The sequence below is a fragment of the Gossypium hirsutum genome, chromosome A08, assembly GCF_007990345.1.
Source record: "Gossypium hirsutum isolate 1008001.06 chromosome A08, Gossypium_hirsutum_v2.1, whole genome shotgun sequence".
Taxonomy (NCBI): domain Eukaryota; kingdom Viridiplantae; phylum Streptophyta; class Magnoliopsida; order Malvales; family Malvaceae; genus Gossypium; species Gossypium hirsutum.
The window spans coordinates 26,837,386-26,859,646 of NC_053431.1; the positions used below are offsets into that span (position 1 = coordinate 26,837,386).

General features: G+C 37.3%; 2 non-coding genes across 2 annotated transcripts; one reads left to right on the top strand and one right to left on the bottom strand.

Annotated features, from left to right (window-relative positions):
- Positions 1-5,797: 5,797 nt before the first annotated feature.
- On the top strand, positions 5,798-5,903 carry LOC121205921 (small nucleolar RNA R71). The gene has a single exon (XR_005900994.1). It is a non-coding gene; the product is annotated as a small nucleolar RNA R71 (small nucleolar RNA).
- Positions 5,904-8,143: 2,240 nt separating this feature from the next.
- On the bottom strand, positions 8,144-8,250 carry LOC121205758 (small nucleolar RNA R71). Its single transcript, XR_005900833.1, has one exon. It is a non-coding gene; the product is annotated as a small nucleolar RNA R71 (small nucleolar RNA).
- Between the last annotated feature and the right edge of the window lie 14,011 nt (positions 8,251-22,261).

The window sequence follows — 22,261 nt, forward strand, 5'->3', positions numbered from 1 at the left end:
ACTCAACAGTCAATAATGAAAAGTCATTACCATAGGCTTGCATGAAAATCAAATCTCCACCACTATAATTTAAGATGATACATTAATCAAAAGGTCTTTAGAAGGTTGTAGTGAGGCTTGGTTAGGAGGGTGTGGTCACAAGCTGAAAGAAAGGGTTAGAATTGAGATTGAATTGAAAAATTACTTAACTAGAAAAAGAGTTAATCATTACTTGCGTACAACAGAGCTTCTTCTCAGACTATGGAATTTAACTTCTGAAGCTTACAAACAGAAGATCACTACTAATATGTATACATGTTTCTATTTTTTATTTTTATTTTATTTTTTTAAGAACAAGTTAAATAATATAGAATAACTATTAAGAACAAAACATAGCTAAGCAATCTATTCAACTCAAATCTCTACAAAAATAAGGATTAATTTTAGGGGATTTCAACAATAATGGGTTAAAGGTTAATATCAAGGGTAATACAAGAAATGGCATGTTAGGCTCAAGGGGGTTTACTAAGGGTTAATCGTGAAGGTAGGCTTTTCATGGCATGAGTGGGTTAATCATAAGTGCCTTAATTGTTTTGACATATCAAATCAAATGGTGTGGTCTCGACATGCATAATCAAGCAAGTTCTAGAATAACAATTCAATATTGACGCACTCAAAGAAATAATAAAAGTGAGCATGAAAGAATTAATATATGCTCAAAAGGCTCAAAAATCTCACAAAAATTATGGCTTTTTGATGTTAAGACTTGTGAATTCCAAGTCAAAGTAATACCTAGACTTGGGGAAACAACCTATAATTTTAAATTCTTAAAAATCAACTTATCATGCTTGATTCTCTAATGTCTTAAAGTTTAAACAATCAATGCATAAATCCCTATGTTTTAATTCAAGATATATCAATCAAAATCATAAATCAATTAAAATTTATCCTAAATATGATGTGAGAGTTTTTCAAGAGAACAAGGTAATCATTCAGGGATTTTTCTGATAATGAAATAAATACCCCCACACTTAAGATGTACATTGCCCTCAATGTACAAAGATAGATATTAGAGTGTAAAAATAAGATAGGGAGAGAAGTGAAACTTCCTGTATGATAAATTCCTCGAACTGGAGTTCTGGAGAGAAATCGGTTCTAGAGTGGAGGAGGATACTCCGGCAGTCGTAGAGGTTCATTAGGCCATAAGTCCTACGCCAAAAGGATATTATCTCTAGTGGTAGCTATGGTCGTGGGTGACTAGGACATGGCAGTCGTGGAGAACCTTTCCCGATGGAGGTTTAGTTCCTATGTGATGATGAGCTTAAGAGCTCTATAGAATTGTGATAAAACCAGGAACTTTTTAGGGAATATTAGGAAGAATAATTAATCAAAAAGAAATAACCAAAATTAATAATTAAAAATAAAATTTCTAAAATCTAATAAAAATAAAAAGTATTTTAAATAAAAATTAAAAACATAAAATAATAAGTAAATATTTTTAAACATCTTCATCACTGGATGGTTCACGAGGTGGGACTAGCGATGAGATGTTGAGGTACTGACAAATCTGCTATAGAGTAGCATCAATGTTGTCAAATCATTGAAAACACTATTGCTTGAATCAAGTGAGGCACTCAAAGATGTCAGCATATGAAGCCGCCGCATGAACTGGACGAGAGGGTGGTGGTGGCTAAGTCGGTGGGTCCTCGTGCTGTGGGGGGACATCATCAAGAATGTCTTCGTAGGCCTCCTCCTTGGTAGATTGGGTGAGACGATACTGGGGAGGGTAGGTTCCTCAGTGCCTCTCGATCATCCTCATGCTAAGCATGCTCGAGATGCCTTGTGGAGACATCTGGCCGATGAGGGTGAGGGATGATTCTTGGGCCGCGGTGTTGAGGAGCCCGAAGTGGCACGCCAGTCGAGTCACGTAGGAGCCAATGAAGATGACTCCCTTCCTATGCCGCTCTGTCTAGTGCTGAATAGCGAGGGCGATGAAATAGGCAAGGTCAATGACATGCTTGTGCGACATGCACCATAAGAAGTAGGCATCGTAAGTGTTGACGATGCCAGTGCTCCCTCACCTCGCTGTAATTGTGTGAGCTAAAATAGTGTGCAAGTACCTCAGGGATGGTGGGAGAATTGATGCCTTGGAGAGGCTAGGATTGTAGGAGGCTACGCCAGGGGCCAAAGTGTGTCAGCACTTCGAGGGAGAGAAATGTATGTGGCGACTAAGAGCATGTAGTTCATTATCCTCATTGAACTCCTCTGTATATAATCCTAGTGCAACACCAAACTCTGGGACGCTTAGCTGGCGGATTAATCTGCCTAGGTGAAATTGAACCGTACCGGGATCATTGTAGTTAGTCATTACGGTCTGAAGATGGAACGTTGAGCATAGTTCCATCGTGAGCTCAAGGTATGTTCACTCGATAATCCCAAAGAATAGCTCCCAAGGGTCGATGGTTAGGAGGGCTCGAATCGAAGCAGCCAACTGAACCTGTTCTACAGCAGCCCAGTCGATGCAGTGACCCGTAATTAAAGGTCAGGCCCGAAGTATTTGGAACAGTTCTTCCTGGGGCCCTCGGGGGAACTGTAGGAGAGGGTGACAAATTTTTGCTGTGGGACCCACGAAAGAGGATGCTCCCTTCCTTTTCTTTGAGACAGCTACGACGGTTTTCTTTCCTCGTGAAGACGACATCAAAAGCCTATAATATAAAGAATAATAATAATAGGTAAAAAATTCGAATAAAAGGCATGGATTTGTAACTAACTATTTCAGCCAATACTATTAATATGAAGCAAACTCAACCACAATAACAATGAGAATGAGAATAGAAATGTAATGGGTATGAGGTTTTCCTAATCTCAATTTAACACGGAATGTATGGTAACTAACTTAGGAATACAAATTAAATGATATACATTGGCATGGTAATAGCATGAGAATAAACATAGTAATGTCATGGGTATGAGGTGTTCTTACTAGCTTGATTTAACACAAAATGTATGATAACTAGCCTAAGAATGCAAATTAGATGATAGAAAAATGAAAAATTGTTCAAAAGATATGAAGTTTATGTTGATAATAAGCATTAGAAATAAGTAAAATAGAAGTGAAAGGAGTAAACAAACGCTAAGGGAAAGAGATTGAACGTCAAAAATGAAGTGGAAAGTGGCGTACGGGCATGGTAGGGAGGCCGTGTGGAGTTGCAGTGGCTAGGGTTAGTGTTTTTGAATAGGGAAGAAAGTGAATAGTGCAGGGTATTTATAGATTTTGGGCCACACGGCCAGGGCACACACCCGTGTTCCTCAATTTTAGCCCTTGTGATTCGCGAATTTCAAATTTGGATGCGTCTGGCATTTAGTACACGCCCGTGTTCCTCGGGCGTGTGGGTTCACACGGCCGTGTTGCACGGCTATGTCTAACTTATTTCGCTTCTCCCACGCCCGTGTGTACAAGCCCCACACCAGTGTTAATTTAACAGGCTCGACCACGGGTGTTTCATGCCCGTGTTGTTTTAACAAGTTCGCCCATGGTTCTTCCACACGGGCGTGTCGCATGCCCGTGTTGTTTTGGCAGGCTCAACCACCACCATATCGTACGGCCGTGGCGTTTAATCGTAGTCCGTGTTGAGGGAATCTTTTTCCTTGTTTTCACACGGCCTTAAGCACGTCCGTGTGCTTGGCAGTGTCTCTGTGGAAACACCTATATTCAAGATTTCTATTAATAAGTTAGGAGTTAAATGCCAAAATTTAAAGAAATTAATATTGTTAGTGCTCGGGTTGCCTCCAGAGAAGTGCTTATTTATAGTCTAAGCTCGACTTACCTCTTCAGTGAATGATCGTGGTGGTTTGAGGAGTTTATACTCCTCATTCTTGCTATCAATCTCATTAAAATAAGGTTTTAATCAGGTGTTGTTTACCTTAAAAGTGCCAAAGTTGGGATGACTCACCTCTACCATACCAAATGGAAAAATACTGAGTACCGTAAGAGGGATTTCCCCATTCGGTGTGGTAGTGACAATGTGGGGATCTGCGACATCTAATAAGGCCTTATCACTAAGCTTAAGTTGATTTGGAGAGGTATTGGGCTCGTTTTGGCGTAGTTTCAGTTTGTCAGGTGTTCTTGGTTTATGCGTCCGCCATTCATCGAGTTCCTCAATTTGTATTCTTCGATCTTCATGAACATGTCCTCTACTGGTGCTTGAGAACGACTCGTGTGCTTCTTTCTGACTCATTTTCTTCAAAATAGGTTGCACCATATTCTTAGTTTTAATAGAATGGTTTAAATGATCACCTTCAATTCCTGATGTGTTGCTAGAATTGTGAGCTTGAAGGGTGATTGTTTCGTCTCCCACCCAGAGTGTGAGTTCACCTGTGCCAACATCAATGATAGTTTTAGCAGTTGCTAAAAAGGGCCTTCCTAGAATTAAGGGAGTGTTGCTATCCTCTTCTATGTCTAGAACAATAAATTCAACGAGGAATATAAATTTATTGAATTTAACTAGCACATCTTCAATAATACCTCTAGGGAATCTTATAGTTTTATCTGCTAATTGAATGCTCATCTTAGTCTGTTTGGGTTTGTTGGGACCTAGTTGCTTAAACATTTTGTAAGGCATGACGTTGATACTAGCCTCTAGATCAGCTAATGCATGATTAACATCTAAACTACCAATTAAGCAAGGAATAGTAAAGCTCCCTGGGTCTTTTAGTTTGTTGGGTAGTTTATTTTGGAGAATGGCCAAGTAAACTGCGTTTAGCTCCACATGCAACGCCTCGTCCAACTTCTGCTTATTTGCTAAAAGCTCCTTTAAATATTTCATTGCATTTGGCATCTGCGATAGAGCTTCAATAAACGATAAGTTAATATGTAAAATTTTTAAGAGTTTAAGGAATTTACCAAATTGTTCATCTGAGCGGTCTTTCCTTGTCGCGTTGGGGTATGGCACACGAGGTTTATATTCGACAGTCACTACTTTGTTTGTATTTTGATCTACCTTACCTTGACCTTTGCTTACCATAGTTTCTTGCCTCGGTTCTGGTTCAGGCTCAACGACTCCTTCGTCATCTTGAATGTTAATTGCGTTGAGTTGTTCCCTTAGGTTAGGTTCGGTATTACTTGGCAAACTACCTTGTGGTTGTTCAGAGATTAGTTTGGAAAGCTGGCCTATCTGAGTTTCGAGGCTTTGGATTGACGCTTGTTGATTTTTAAGTGTTGTCTCGGTGTTCTGAAAACGAGTTTCTAACACTGATATAAACTGAGAGCATCTCTTCGAGGTTTGGCTTCTTTTCCTATTGGTAGGGTAGTTGTTGATAGCCCGGAGGATGTTATGGACTTTGATTTCCTTGACCGCCCCATGAGAAATTGGGGTGGTTCCTCCAACCTGCATTATAAGTGTTACTAAATGGATTGTTTTAAGGTCGAGGATTATTACCCATGTAGTTTAATTGCTCGTTATCCATGCCGTGGCCATAAGGTTGGTATTCCGAATGGTTTGTTCCACCGCTACTTCCTTCGCACAACATTACTGGGTGAACCTGTGAAGAACTAAGAAAACCATCAATCTTTTTATTCAAGAGTTCTACCTGATTAAAGAGCATGGTGACCAAATCAACGTTATAAACACCGGCTATTTTCGTTGGCTTTGTCCTCATGACTTGCCACTTATAGTTATTCAGTGACATCTCCTCAATAAACTCATAGGCATCTTTAGGTGTTTTATTATTGATGGTTCTGCCAGCAGCTGCATCAACCATTTGTCAAGTCGAAGGATTCAGACCATTGTGGAATGTTTGAACTTGGAACCAAAGTGGTAACCCATGGTGGGGGCATCTTCCCAAAAAGACCTTGTATCTCTCCCATGCATCGTAGAGTGTTTCTAAATCCATCTGCACAAAAGAAGAGATATCATTATATAATTTAGCCGTTTTAGCCGGCGAAAAATATTTTAGTAAAAATTTTTCGGTCATTTGTTCCCAAGTAGTAATTGACCGTCGTGGTAACGAGTTCAACCACTGTTTAGCTTTGTTCCTCAATGAAAAGGGAAACAACTGAAGACGTATGGCATCATCAGAAACGCCATTAATTTTAAATGTATCACATAGTTCTAAGAAGTTGGCTAAATGAGCGTTGGGATCCTCATCCTGCAAACCATCAAACTGAACAAATTGTTGTATCATTTGAATAGTGTTAGGTTTTAATTCAAAAGTATTTGCAGCTACAGCAGGTCTAACTATGCTTGATTCAGTTCATGTTAAAGAAGGTTTAGCATAATCATACATAGTGCGTGGAGTAGGATTTTGATTAACCACAATTGCAGGAGGTGGCTGATTGCCTTGGTTTTCAGACATCTCTTCTGTTGAGGGTTGAGTATCATCTTCTTGCTCGTTCTCCGTGTATCTTAAGTTGCGCCTTATTTCTCTTTGGTTTCTACAAACTGTACGATCGATTTCTTCGTCAAAAAGTAATGGTCCTGACCGGTTTCTTCTAGTCATAAACTATAAAAACTTTCCAAGAGAAAGAAAGAGTAGGTTAATAAATAATAATAATAAAATTAAATTAAATTGCAAGAAAAATAAATGGCTAAAGTAATAAAAATTGAGCGTTGCTAAATCCTAGTTCCCCGGCAACAACGCCAAAAACTTGATCGCTTGATTTCGTGATAGGTTTTAAATATTTACAATTACTCGTTCTTGAACTAACTATTATTGCGATGTAGGCAAGTGTCCCTGTCGAACAGCAGTATAGTTTTAGCAATACCGAATTGTCGAACCCAAAGGAACTAAAAGTACTAGTAATGACTGTCTTTTTATTATCTAGCCTAAGAATAAAGAGGCTCTTATTTTAATTAACTAATTATCTAAACTAAGAACGCACAGAGAAAATAATTGGGGAATTGTTTTTAGGAAAAATCGATTGACTTAAGACAATACCTAAGGAAAAATCCACCTAGACTTTACTTGTTAATCTGGCTCCGAATCGTACGATTTATTCATTAAACTTGTTCCATAGAGATCCCTAAGTTATGTTATTATCCCTATTCAAGACTAATAATGTCTAATCCCTAGATTGAATAACTGAGGCTTTTCTCTAATTAACACTCTAGGGTTGCATTAACTCGATCTATGGATCCCCTTATTGGGTTTCACCCTAATCCGGTAAAATCTTGTCACTTTACGTCTAGGCGCGCAATCAACTACGCTTAATTATAACAAATGTACTCTTAGACAAGGTCTATTCCTCTTCTGAATAAGAGCATGTCTTGAATCAGTATCCTGGGATATCAAAACAAGAATTAAGAACACATAATTAAGAACAAGTTAAATATTTATCATACAATTCAGAAAATAATAACAAGATTCGTCTTAGGTTTTATTCCCCTTAGGTATTTAGGGGTTTTAGTTCATAACTAAATAAGAAAACATCTCAGAAGAATAAAAAATACAAAACATAAAGAAAACCCAAAACTCCTAGAGGGAAACTGAGGAGAGATCTTCAGTCTTGATGATGAATCCAGCTTCTGAGATGGATCAATCGACTTCCTTGGAGTAATTCCTTACTCCTTATTCTCTATCTCTCCTTTTGCTTCCTTCTCTAGGGTGTATTTATAGGCTTTGGAATCCTAGAAGCCCTCAAAATTAGACTTTTTCGAATAAGACTCAACTTGGGCTCGACTGGGACACGCCCGTGGCATACGCCCATGTTTGATTACTTCAGGCTGTGCTCAAGCTTGCCAAATTGACACGGTCGTGTGGTCTGCCCGTGTGAGGAGGTCCAGGCCGTGTTGATTTTGTACTTTGGCCCATTTTCTCCATTTTGTCCCGTTTCTCATTCCTTTCGCTCTCCTTTGCTCTCCTTAGTATAAAACATGAAATTAAAGTATTAGAAGCATCGAGTTCACCAATTCTAATGAGAAATCATCCATAAAATGCATTAAACATGGGGTAAAAATATGTATAATTTATGGTTTATCAGGAGGTGAGTGATTCATTCAAGATAGTCGGTGTGACTGAAGATGCACTGAGGCTGAAGTTGTTTCCATACTCATTGTGAGATCGAGCATGAGCATGGCTCAATTCATTTCCACCAAGTTCCATATCTACATGGCAAGAATTGGCAGAGAGATTTTTGGTTAAGTATTTGCCGTCTAGCAAAAACACTAAGTTGAGGAACGAGATCACAACCTTCCAACAATTGGATGACGAGTCTTTGTATGAGGCTTGAGAGCGATTCAAGGAGTTACTGCTTAAGTGTCCTTATCATGGGATTCCTAATTGTATCTAGTTGGAGACATTCTATAATGGTCTCAATGAACATATAAGATTGATAGTAGATGCTTCTATGAATAGTGCAATTTTGTCTAAGTCTTATAATGAGGCTTATGAGATCATCAAGAGGATTTCAAGTAATAACTATCAATGGCTAAGAAATCGAATAGCTTCAGGAAGACGTGTAGCTGGATTTCATGAAGTTGACACCCTCATTTCGTTATCAGCTCAGTTATAGTCTATTTCCTCTATGTTAAAATAGTTTACCGCTAATAGTACTAATAATTTTACAGCTTAGCTACCAAGTCCATACGAAGTCGTTTCTTGTGTGTACTGTGGGGAAGGTCATTCTTTTGAGAATTATACATCAAATCCCAAGCCAGTGTACTATGTAGGGAACTAATATCAAAATAGGAGTGGACAAGGACCTCAGTCCAACTTCTATAATTCTTCATGGCATAATCATCCTAACTTTTCTTAGAGCAACTAAGGAAATGGACCGAACTATAACTCATTGCAGCATAGACTCAACCAATCTCAAGGGTTTAATCAGCATGCTCTAAAACCACCTCAAGCTGAGGCATCAAATAGTTTGGAGAACTTGTTGAAAGTGTACATAGCAAAGAATGACGATTTCATCCAAAGCCAAGCAGCAACACTGAAAAATTTGGAAAACCAAATGGGTCAATTAGCTATAGAGCTTTGTAATAGACCACAAGGAACTTTGTCGAGCGATACTAAGAATCCAAGAAATTTGGGTAAAGAACATATCAAGGCAGTGGCATCGCGAAGTGGTAAAATTCTGGAACCCCGATTGATTGATGTCGAAGATAAGCTCGTTGAGAAGAATTAACCAGCTATCGAAATTCCTACACCAAAGGAATCAGAATCTGCAAAAACTGACAAGATAAATCCTAACTTAGTGAATTCATATACTTTAACATCTTCTTTGGATGCAGATTTACCTACTCAAAAAATTTGTTCGGTTCAACCTAAAGTTCTATCACCTTCATATCCGCAAAGATTGCAACAACACAAGGAGAAATAGGAAGTGCAATTCAAGAAGTTTTTGGATGTTCTGAAGCAGTTACACATCAATATTCTGTTGCTGGAAGCTTTAGAACAAAATCCAAATTATGTGAAGTTTATGAAGGATATACTGTCCAAGAAGAAGCGACTGAGTGAGTATGAGACTGTTGCATTGACAAAGAAGTGCAGTGCGTTCCTGCAGAACAAGCTGCCACCAAAATTGAAAGACCCAGGAAGCTTTACTATACCCTGTAACATTAGTGAATCTTACTGTGGTAAAGCTTTATGTGATTTAGGAGCAAGTATCAACTTGATGCCTAAGTTTATTTTTAAGATGTTAGGGATAGGTGAAGTAAGACCTACAACTGTGACGCTTCAGCTAGCGGATCGATATTTAGAGTATCCCATGGGAAAGATCGAGGATGTTTTGGTAAGATTCAGTAAATTTATTTTTCCTACTGATTTCATAGTCTTAGATTTTGAAGCAGATAAGGAAGTGCCGATCATCCTTGAGAGACCTTTCTTAGCCGGAAGAACGTTAATTGATGTGCAGAAAGGTGAACTCACCATGCGAGTTCAAGACGATCAGGTAACCTTTAACATTCCTAAAGCGATGAAATTTCTCGATCTGGTAGTGTTCAGTTATGGAAGAGATAGAAACCTTGGTTTCTATGGCAAGCAATTTTGAAGAAGATCCATTGGAGAGAGCCTTAGATCTTGACCCTTTGGAGGATGAAGAAGGTGAAGAAAACATGGCTTTGATGGAAGCCAATTTGAGAAATTTAATTCAATCCACACGATTTGAACTGTTAGAGTTGGAAGTCAGAGAGTTTGTGTAATCCAAGTTGTCAATCGAAGAACCACTTAAACTCAAACTAAAGGTACTTCCTTCCCATTTGAAATACGTTTATTTAGGTGACGCTTCTACTTTGCCTATGAATATTTCAGCAGAGTTGATGAAAGATCAAGAGAAACAACTAATTACTATTCTAAAGAAATTTAAACAAGCATTGGCTGGACCATAGCTGATATTTGAGGTATAAGCCCTTCTTTTTGCATGCATAAAATTATTTTGGAAGAAGGTGAAAGAGCTCGAATTGATGGGCAAAGGAGGCTCAATCCTATTATGAAAGAAGTTGTGAGAAAGGAAGTGATCAAATGGTTAGATGCAGGAATCATCTATCCTATTTCAGATAGTTCGTGGGTAAGTCTGGTACAGTGTGTGCCAAAGAAAGGTGGAATCACGATTGTCAAAAATGAGTGTAACGAGTTAAATCCAACGAGAACTGTTACCGGTTGGAGAATCTATATTGATTACAGAAAATTGAACAAAGCCACTCAGAAGGACCATTTTCTGCTGCCTTTTATGGATCAGATGTTAGATCGACTGGCAGTTAATGAATTCTATTATTTTTTAGATGGCTATTCGGGATATAACCAAATAGTTGTAGCCTCGGAAGACCAACATAAAACAACCTTTACTTGTCCATATGGTACATTTGCTTTTAGGCGAATGCCTTTTGGTTTATGTAATACACCTGTAACATTTCAACGATGCATGATGGCAATATTCACTAATATGGTTGAAAATTTTGTTGAGGTTTTCATGGATGATTTTTCTTTTTCTGGTAACACTTATGATATTTGTTTGAGTAATTTGGCCAAGGTACTGAAGAGATGCGAAGAGACGAATCTTGTCCTTAATTGGGAAAAATGCCATTTTATGGTCAAGGAAGGGATTGTCTTAGGACATAAAACTCAAAGATAGGAATTAAAGTCGATAAAGCAAAGGTGTACGTAATTGAAAGATTGTTGGCCCCAATGAATGTGAAAGGAGTCTAAAGTTTCTTAGGCCATGCCGGTTTTTACCAAAGGTTTATAAAAAATTTCTCGAAAATTTCTAACCTGTTATGTTTGTTTTAGAGAAAGATACAGTGTTTGATTTAACAAAGAATGTTTGGAAGCTTTTGAAGATCTAAAAAAAAGGTTAATCTTAGCCCCAATAATCATTACACCTGATTGGAACTCATCTTTTGAGTTAAAGTGCGATGCAAGTGATTACGCTATTGGAGCTTTGATGGGTCAACGAAGAAACAAAGTGTTTCACCTTATTTACTATGCAAGTAGAACTTTGACGGGAGCCCATCTCAATTATACGGTAACTAAAAAGGAACTTTTTCTATAGTTTTTGCTTTTGACAAATTTCGCTCATATCTTATAGGTACCAAAGTTACAGTATTTATTGACCATGCAGCCATTAAATACTTGCTCACGAAAAAAGATGTGAAATCGAGGCTAATTCGTTGGATAGTATTACCTCAAGAATTTGACCTTGAGATCCAAGATAGAAAGGTGTCGAAAATCAAATAGCTGATCATCTGTCGAGGTTGGAATAAGATGAGGGAACTCGATCATGTGTGCCTATCAATGAGAATTTCCCAAATGAGCACTTATTTGAGGTAAATTGAATTCATGATTTTTCCAATTATCTTGCATGTGGAATAATTCCTCAAGAAATGACATACCAACAAAGGAAAAAATTCCTTCATGATAGTTGGTATTATTTTTGGGAGGATCCGTTTTTGTTTAAACAATGTGCAGTTAATATAATCCGAAAGTGTGTAACTGAAAGTGAGATTACTAAGATCTTGTATCATTTCCATTCATCTCCAAGTGGGGGACACTTTGGTAGTTCACGTACTACAGCAAAGATTTTGCAAACAGGTTTCTTTTGGCCTACGCTATTTAAAGATACTTATGCTTATGTGAAGAACTATGATAAATGCCAAAGGACCGAAAATATATCAAGAAGGCCTTTGATAAACATTTTGGAGATTGAATTATTCGACGTATTGAGCATTGACTTCTTAGACCAATTTCCTTCTTCATATGGGAACAAATACATCTTAGTTGCTGTGGACTATGTATCCAAGTAGGTTGAAGCTGAAGCATACCTACAAATGATCCTAAGGTAGTCATGTGATTCCTACATAAGCATGTGTTTACACGATTTGGGACACTAAGAGCTATTATTAGTGATGAAGGTTCTTACTATGTGAACAAATGGCTTAAGTGGTTGCTTGACAAATATGATGTGAAGCACAAGATTGCTACTACCTATCACCTCCAGTCCAATGGGCAAGTTGAGAGAGTAAACCTTGAAATCAAAGGTATCCCTGAAAAGGTAGTACGCCCTAGCAGAAAAGGTTGGTCTCGAAGGTTTGATGATGCATTATGGGCCTATCGAACAACATTTAAGACACTATTAGGAATGATTCCTTATCGGTTAGTTTTTAGGAAGGCGTGTCATTTACCATTAGAGTTGGAGAATAGAGCTCACTTGGCTTTGAAGCAGTTGAACTTTGATCTCAAGCAAGCTGGTGAGAGAAGGATGTTACAACTTGATGAGTTGGAAGAGCTAAGGTTGTCTTCCCATGAGAATGCCAAAATGTGTAAAGAAAGATCAAAGAGATGGCATGATAGTCATATACAACCTCGCGAGTTTAAAGAAGGTCAGAAGGTTTTGTTCTTTAATTCAAGGTTGAAGTTATTTCCTGGGAAGCTTAAATCTCGATGGAAAGGACCCTATACCATCTACCGAGTGTATCCTTATGGAGCTATTGAATTATACAACAATTATGGAGATACGTTTAAAGTTAATAGTCAACGTCTCAAACATTACTGGGATGGTGAAGTTGAGCGAGTTGAATCCTCGTTCAAATTAACAGACTCTTGATTTTTCATGAACTCATTTTGTAAATAAATAAATAATTAGAACTTATTTTCTTAGCTTATTACATTTAATTAATTATGTGTAAGGAGATTGGAACTTAAGCGGGACCGTTGTGATCCCTCCAACCTTTCTTGGAAATTAATTTAATGTAATTTGTTAAGAAGAAATTTTCTAATTAAGATTTAAAATTTTTAAGTTCCATTTATTTTGTTTAAATTTTAAATTTCTATTTTAATAAAGGGGGTCAAATTTGGCCCAAGTACTAATAAGTTTTTTTCTTGAGACAAGACAGTTTGACTTTGAGGCCCAAGATAGCAAAAAAAAAAAGAAAAGAAAAAGGTGGGAGGAATCCATACCTATTGCTGCCACTTCTATTGCTTGCCACCCAAGTAACCCTAATGTAGCTAAATTGTTTCTACATTTTGCCCTAATTTTTCCCTATATAAACCTCTCTTCATTCTACTATTTTTTATGTCCCTAAAAGTAATTTGCTTACACCCTAAAAATCCCTAAATCTCTCTTTTGTGCCGTCAACCTCAAATCCCGAAAGAAACCCTAGTTCTCTTCCTTTTTTCCGAAATCACCTATTGCCACCGCAAGAAGATTGCCGAAGCAATAACTTTGCTGTCGCACATCACCGTTGTCACCGCTGTACATCGCTGTTGCTGTTGCACACTATCGTTTCTGCCGTACCACCCTTTCCGTCACACGATTTTTACCGTAGCAAGTTCTGCCCACATGCCAATTTCTTTTCTTCCCAGTAAGCAGAAACTTTGCTGAATTTTTGGGAAAAGATACCATGTCTCGCAAAAGAACTAGATCATCAAAGACTACTCTTGAAAACCTGATTTTGATTGATGAAGAAGTGAAAGTGAGATTTGATTCAATTTTCAAGCATCAACCTATGATGCCGGAAAAAGGCTTTAACTTGATGAGTAATGATTTGATGGTTGTTCCTGTGCCAATTAGAAAGATAATCAATGCTTTCAAGTGGAAACAATTTTATGATGCTCGTTCACTTCCCGATGATAAACTAGTTCAAGAATTCTATACAAGTTTGACGACACAAGATGCAATTGAGGTTATCGTTCAAAAGAAAAAGGTACCTCTTACTTTTAAGTCCATCAATGATTTGTTTAACTTGTCTGATATTGAAGAAGATGAGTACTACCCTATGTGAATAATATCAATTGGGATTTTCTTCAACAAGTGCTTGATGTTGTGACAAATTTGGGATCCCAATGGATTATAAGAAAGTATGTGAGTCATTGTTGCCGAAGGGAATACCTAAAACCGGTAGCAAATGTATGGTTTTATTTGTTCACTACAGTTTTATGCCCATCTCACATAGTTCCACCATCTCGATGGAACGGATGCTCTTGTTATATGCAATCTTTACAGAAAAGTCCATTAATGTTGGGAAAATTATCCTCAAGGAGATTCATGATTGTGCTCAAAAGAAGGCAGGAAATGCTTATTTCCCATCATTAATCACTTCACTTTGCTTAAGGGCCCGTGTTAAAACACAAGAAAATCTGAAGGGGCGATATGTTCAATGGTACATTTCAACTTATGATCTTAAAATGTTAGTAGAGCGGGTACATGAGCTGAATCAAGGCAAGCAAGAAGAGCCAACTGAGCCAGATACCGAGGAGTCAACAAATTTGTAACGCCCCCATGCCCGAAATCGTCACCGGAGTCGAGCTTGAGGGGTTACCGAACATAATTTATCAAATTAAGAACTTCAAATCATTTGTTTCTACATTTACAGCTTTCTAGCTACCCGTGTCACAGTTACAAGAAAAATCATATCTCGAGTTACGAAACTCAAAATCAAAATATGTAAATTTTCCCTAAATCTAGACTCATATATCTATTTACTAATTTTTTTCTAGAATTTTTGGTTGGTCCAATTAGTATAGTTTATTAGTTAAAGTCTCCCCTGTTTCAGGGTTCAACTGCTCTGACCTCTGTGTATTACGAATCAGATATCTATCTATACAGAATTTCAATGACTATGAGGTTTCTTTCTCTTAAAATTATACTTAATAAGGAATCTGTACATATAAAGAAAAACTTATAATTATTTTTTTAAAATTTATTATGAATTTTTAAAGTTAGAACAGGGGATCCAAAAATCACTCTGGCCCTATTTCACAAAAGTTTAAATATCTCATAAAATATAATTTATATGCCTGTTTTGTTCAATCCACATGAAAATAGACTCATTAAGCTTAAATTTAATAACTTACTCATCATTTAGTTCCATTTATACTATTTTTAGTGATTTTTCAAATTCATGTCATTGCTGCAGCAATATTTTGTTTTAAGGCAAGTTTCATCTTTTCATGAGTTTTTATGAACTAGATAACCTATTAAACTTCCATAATATCAAACATGATCTAAATTAGCCATCACCATGACTTATCAATATCAAACATTTTCTCAACCAATCATGGCTATATCATAAAATTATTTACACAAAATAAGTATATTGCTATACATGCCATACTTAAGTTTTACAAGCCATTTACCCAGATGAAAGTCCTTTAGATAGTGTGATCGAACCTTCGACCCGTCCCGATTCCCGACCTGGCTTGTTCAAAACTACAATAAATAAAGAGGAGGGAGTAAGCATAAATGCTTAGTAAGTTCATATGTAAATAACAAGTAACATAACAATACAAATATACCAAACAACTTTAGCATGGTATCACCAAAACATATATCACATTTCTAAACATCATTCATCATCTTACCACCTTATCGTTGTTGTATCTATTTTCAATCCGAGGGTTAAGAACATACCTGTCCAAAGTGTCCATTTCACAACACTTACCAAAACGTCGCTTGCATCTTAAGTGTTCTTCCATTTCACTAGAAATTTCACCCGTTGAACACATCGGAATACAACTCGGATACACGGATAATTTGCACATAAGTGCCACATATGTAGCCAAGCTACTATGTAACCCGCCCATAAGCGAACTCAGACTCAACTCAACAAGTTTGGGCATTCGCATCCATGAGTGAACTCGGACTCAACTCAACGAGTTCGGATGCCTAGTTACATCTCATGAACTTGGACTTAACTCAACGAGTTCGAACATTAGCATCCATAAGTGAACTCGGACTCAACTCAACGAGTTCGGATGCTCAACCATCCTAGCGACATGTCACTTGTATCCTAATCTATTCCTAAGGTTCAAACGGGCTTTTTCCCTCGATCTCACATTTGTCGTCTTTCATGGAATATCGGAACCGATACTCGGTAAAAATTCATATTTATCAAGTAGTAAACATAATTTGCATATTACTCAACATTAACCACAAAGCATAATATTTCACGATTAAAAATCAACGTATCATATAATTAACATCAATAACTTAAAAATAACAATTATGCTACATTATTTACACATGAACTTACCTTGGTACCAAAATATAAAGATTTTGCAATTTAGTCCACAATCTTTTCTTTTCCTCGATCGCGACTTGAATCTCGTTTCTCTTGATCTATAATGCTAAATTAATCTTATTTAATACATACATTCATCAAAACAGCATTTAATACGAACTTTGGAAAAATTACACTTTTGCCCCTAAACTTTTGTATAATTACACTTTTGCCTCTAGGCTCGAGAATTAAACTTTATTCCTTATTCTTATGTTTTATAACATGCTGATCATTTTTCCCTTCTATGGCAACATCAAATTCTTACTCTAACATATACTTCTGACTATTAGGTATTTTTGCCGATTAAGCCCTTTTACTTGTTTTCACTCAAAACCGAGTAGCACAAGTTGTCTAACATAATTTAAAACCCCATATTCTATCATAAAACATCAAAATACACAAATTTCACCTATGGGTATTTTTCCAAATATAAACCCTAGGTTGAATTATTGCTAACATAAGCTTAATCGAGCTACCAGGATTCCAAAAACGTAAAGAACATTAAAAACGGGGCTTGGAATCACTTACTATGGAGCTTGGAAGCTTGAAACAAACCCTGACTATGGAGAACCCTTGAAATTTCGGCCTAATGAAGAAGATGGACAAAAATTGGCTTTTAATTTTGTTTTTAATTCATTTTAATAACTAAATGACCAAAATACCCTTACTACTAAACTTTCCAAAAATTCCTTTCATGTCCTAATTTCCATGAACTTAAAATTGGTCAAATTTCTATTTAAGACCTCCTCATTAATATTCCAAAACAATTTCATACTAAAAACTTCTAGAATGCAAGTTTTGCAACTTATTCGATTTAGTCCCTACTTTCAATTGAAGCACTTTAGGCATAGAATTTCATCACGAAATTTTCACACAATCATGCAATCATATCATAATCATCAAAATAATTATAAAATAATTATTTCTATCTCAGATTTGTAGTCACGAAACCACTATTCCGATTAAGCCCTAATTTAGGATATTACAACTCTCCCCCCTTTTAAGGATTTTCGTCCTTGAAAATCTTACCAATAAATAGGTGTGGGTATTGGTTTTTCATAGTTTCTTCAGGTTCCCATGTAGTCTCTTCTACCCCATGCTTTTTCCACAACACTTTCACAAGTGCAACACTTTTATTTCTTAGTTGTTTGACTTCTCGAGCTAAAATCTTAATCGGTTCTTCTTCATAAGTCATATCCGGTCGTAGTTCAACTTCTGTCGGTGAAATTATATGTGAAGGATCCGAACAATACCGACGTAACATAGATACGTGAAACACATCATGAATCTTCTCTAATTCAGGTGGTAGCGCTAGCCGATATGCTACCGGTCCAACTTTTTCAATTATTTCATACGGTCCAATAAAACGCGGACTTAACTTGCCCTTTCGTCCAAATCTAAGGACTTTATTCCATGGAGACACTTTCAAAAATACCTTATCACCAACTTGAAACTCCATTTCTTTTCGTTTCAAATCCGCATAAGATTTCTGTCTATCTGAAGCAGCTTTCAAACAATCTCGAATCACTTTCACCTTTTCTTCGGTTTATTTTATTAAATCAACTCCATAAATCTGATTTTCCTTGAGTTCAGTCCAATACAATGGCGTCTGACATTTACGACCATATAATGCTTCATAAGGTGCCATTTTCAAACTTGTCTGGTAACTATTATTATAAGAAAATTCTACCAACGATAAATACTTTTCCCAACTACCTTGAAATTCCAATACACAACATCTGAGCATGTCTTCAAGAATCTGAATTACTTTCTCTGATTGTCCATCAGTTTGTGGATGAAAGGCAATGCTGAAATTTAACTTTGTACCTAGTGCCTCTTGCAACTTTTGCCAAAACCGTGAGGTAAACCTCGGATCTCTATCCGAAATGATTGACAAAGGTATCCCATGAAGTCTAACAATCTCTCGGATATACAATTCAGCCAACTTATTAAGAGAATAATCTGTACGCACCAGAATAAAATGAGCCGATTTATTCAGTCTGTCAACTATTGCCCAGATGGCATTTTTCTTCCCTGGAGTTAACGGCAACCCTGATATAAAATCCATAGTAATCTGATCCCATTTCCATTCAGGAGCCATAATAGGCTGGAGTAATCCTGAAGGTACTTGGTGTTCAGCTTTCACTTGTTGACTAACTAAGCACTTTGATACAAACTTGGAAATATCTCTTTTCATTCCACTCCACCAGTACACTTTCTTTAAGTCATTACACATCTTCGTACTGCCCGGATGAACCGCCAAACAACCATTATGTGCTTCATGCAAAATCTTTTGAATCAACTCATCATTTTCCGGTACACAAATCTGATTTTTAAACATCAAACAACCATCAGAACCGATTCTGAAATCTGATCTTGTATCAGCTTCAAACTGTTTTCTCTTGGCTAGCAAATCTTGATCATTTTTCTGAGCTTCAAAAATCTCTTGTAAAAACATCGGTCTTACTCTTAACTCTGCTAGAATCGAACCGTCATCTGACATTTTCAACTGAATGTTCATAACTCTCAAAGCAAACAACAACTTTCTGCTTAAAGCATCGGCAACCACATTCGCTTTTCCCGGATGATAATCAATAACAAGCTCATAATCTTTCAATAACTCTAACCATCTTCGCTGTCTCAAATTCAAGTCTTTTTGTGACATCAAGTATTTAAGACTTCTGTGATTGGTATATACTCGGCACTTTTCACCATACAAATAATGTCGCCAAATCTTCAAAGCAAACACCACCGCAGCCAATTCCAAATCGTGAGTAGGATAATTCCTCTCTTGAGGTATTAACTGCCTCGAAGCATAAGCCACCACTTTTCCTCCTTGTATGAGTACACACCCCAAACCATTTAGAGAAGCATCACTATACACCACAAATTCTTTACCTGATTCGGGTTGTATCAACACTGGTGCTTCAGTTAATAACTTTTTCAATTCTTCGAAACTCTGTTGACATTCTTCTGTCCATTCAAATTTAACATCCTTTCGGAGTAGTCTAGTTATAGGAGACGCAATTATAGAAAATCCATTTACAAACCGCCAATAATACCCAGCTAGCCCCAAGAAACTCCTAACTTCAGTTACATTTTTAGTGGTTTCCAATCAACAATGGCTGAAATTTTACTAGGATCAACCCGTATACCATCACCTGAAACAATATGACCCAAAAATCCAACTTCCCGGAGCCAAAATTCACTTTTACTAAACTTAGCATACAGTGCTTATCTCTCAAAGTTTGCAAAACTATCCTCAAATGCTCAGCATGCTCTGTCTCATCTTTTGAATAAATTAAAATATCATCTATAAACACCACAACAAATCTGTCTAGGTATGGCCGAAATATGCGGTTCATTAAGTCCATAAACACAGCAGGAGCATTTGTCAACCTGAATGGCATAACTAAAAATTCATAATGACCGTACCTTGTTCTAAAAGCAGTTTTAGGCACATCTGACTCTTTCACTCGCAGCTGATAATACCCAGATCTCAAGTCAATCTTTGAAAACCATGTCGCTCCTTTTAGCTGATCAAACAAATCATCAATTCTCGGTAATGGATACTTGTTTTTGATTGCCACCTTGTTTAACTGCCGATAATCAACACATAATCTCATAGAACCATCCTTCTTTTTCACAAATAATACAGGAGCACCTCACGGTGAAAAACTTGGTCTCACAAAGCCTTTACCAGTCAACTCTTTCAACTGCGACTTTAATTCTTTCAACTCTGTTGGTGCCATTCTATATGGGGCAATCGAGATCGGAGCTGTTCCCGGTATCAAATCAATACCAAATTCTACTTCCCTGACTGGAGGCAAACCCGACAATTCTTCTGGAAATACATCTGCAAATTCACACACAACCGGCACTGATTCAACTTTCTTTTCAACTTTTTTTGTATTAATTACATACTCCAAATAAGCTTCATAACCCTTTCTCAAATATCTCTGAGCCGACATCGAAGAAATCATACTAAATATTGCCTCTGATTTGTCTGGTTCAACCCGCAAGATTTCACCACTTTCACATTTTAATTCTATAACCTTTTCTTTGCAATTTACTATAGCATCATGCAATGTCAACCAATCCATACCCAAAATAACATCAAATTCATCAAACGACAACAACATCAAGTCGGCCGGAAAGTAATGACCCCGAATCATTAAAGGGCATTTCTTGCTTACTTTATCAACTATCACGCATTTGCCTAGCGGGTTCGACACTTTAATCATAAATTCTGTGTTCTCAATAGGTATATTTATACTAGACACCAGTTTCATGCATACATATGAATGAGTAGAACCAGGATCAATCAAAGCAATAACATTAATATCATAAAGAGAAAATGTACCGGTAATCACATCGGGTGAGGAGGCATCTTCACGCGCTTTAATAGCATAAGTTCTAGTCGGAGCTCTTTCTTCAGACCTAACTGCTGCATCTCTAGCTACATTCTTACTGCTTGTTTCACTTCCAGCTTTTCTCGGATACCTTCCCCTCGAGTCTGCACCACTAGCTTTTAACTCTGAAATTTTTCTTTCTCTGCTCTCTCTAGGCAGTCTCTAATAAAATGATCCGGAGAACCACATCGAAAACATTCATTTGCTCTACACGGACCAAAATGATTTCTACCACACCGCTGGCACTCGGGTTTAACAAATCTCGTATTTCCCACACTAGCCGCAGAAGTAGTTTGAGATTTAGGACCCACATTTCGCTTCTTAAAATTTCCATATGATTGCTCAGCTGAAACTTGGGAACGAGGATTCATATTTCTTGACTTTCCGGTTTGCTGTGAGGGTGCATTACTCATTGGTCTTTTCTTCCAATTTCGTGTTTCAGATTCTACCTTTTTCTTTTCCTTCCGTAATTCTTCAGCCTTGCAAGCTCGATCGAAAAGTACCACCATTTCTTTTAGTTCAAGGATCCCAACAAATACCTTAATGTCTTCGTTAAGCCCGTCTTCAAATCGTCAGCACATCTTGGCTTCTGTAGGAACATATTTCCTGGCATACTTACTCAATCGAACAAACTCTCTTCCATATTCTGAGACTGTCATATTATCTTGCTTCAGCTCAAGAAACTCTTTACATTTCTGATCAATAAATCTTTCACTAATATATTTCTTCCGAAACTCTTCTTGAAAGAATTCCCAGGTTACCCTCTCTTTCGGTACCACCGAAATCAAAGTCTTCCACCAATTATAGGCTGAATCTCTCAACAAAGATGTAGCACATTTCAAACATTCTTCAGGTGTACAAGATAATTCATCAAATACCCAGATAGAATTTTCAAGCCAGAACTCTGTTTTCTCTGCATCATCATCAATATTTGCTCTAAATTCTTCAGCCCCTTGTTTACGAATTTTGTCAACGGGGGTTCTGTGAAATTTTATCATATCCACTCCCTGAGGCATCGGAGGCATAGGTTGAGGAATTGGGGGAGGTGGGGGAGGTCGTACATTTGGGTTCGTACGAACGAACTCAGTGTACCATGCACTCATCATTTGGAGAAAGGCTTCTCGATCCCTTTCTCCTCCTCCCTGACCAACAGTAGGAGGTGGGTTTTCAGTCGGCGATGCCCCTTCAGCCGGAGCTGGTGCATTACTCTCTACTTCATCTGCCACAGCTAGATCAGGATCCATTTACTATATAAAAATCATTTAAAAAGGTCAGAAGTCGTCACAAAATGAAACTGAGACTGAAGCTAATTTAGTTACAGACACTAAAGAGGAAGAATTTGATAAAGAATCGAACAGTCCTAAACCAGTTGAAGGATCT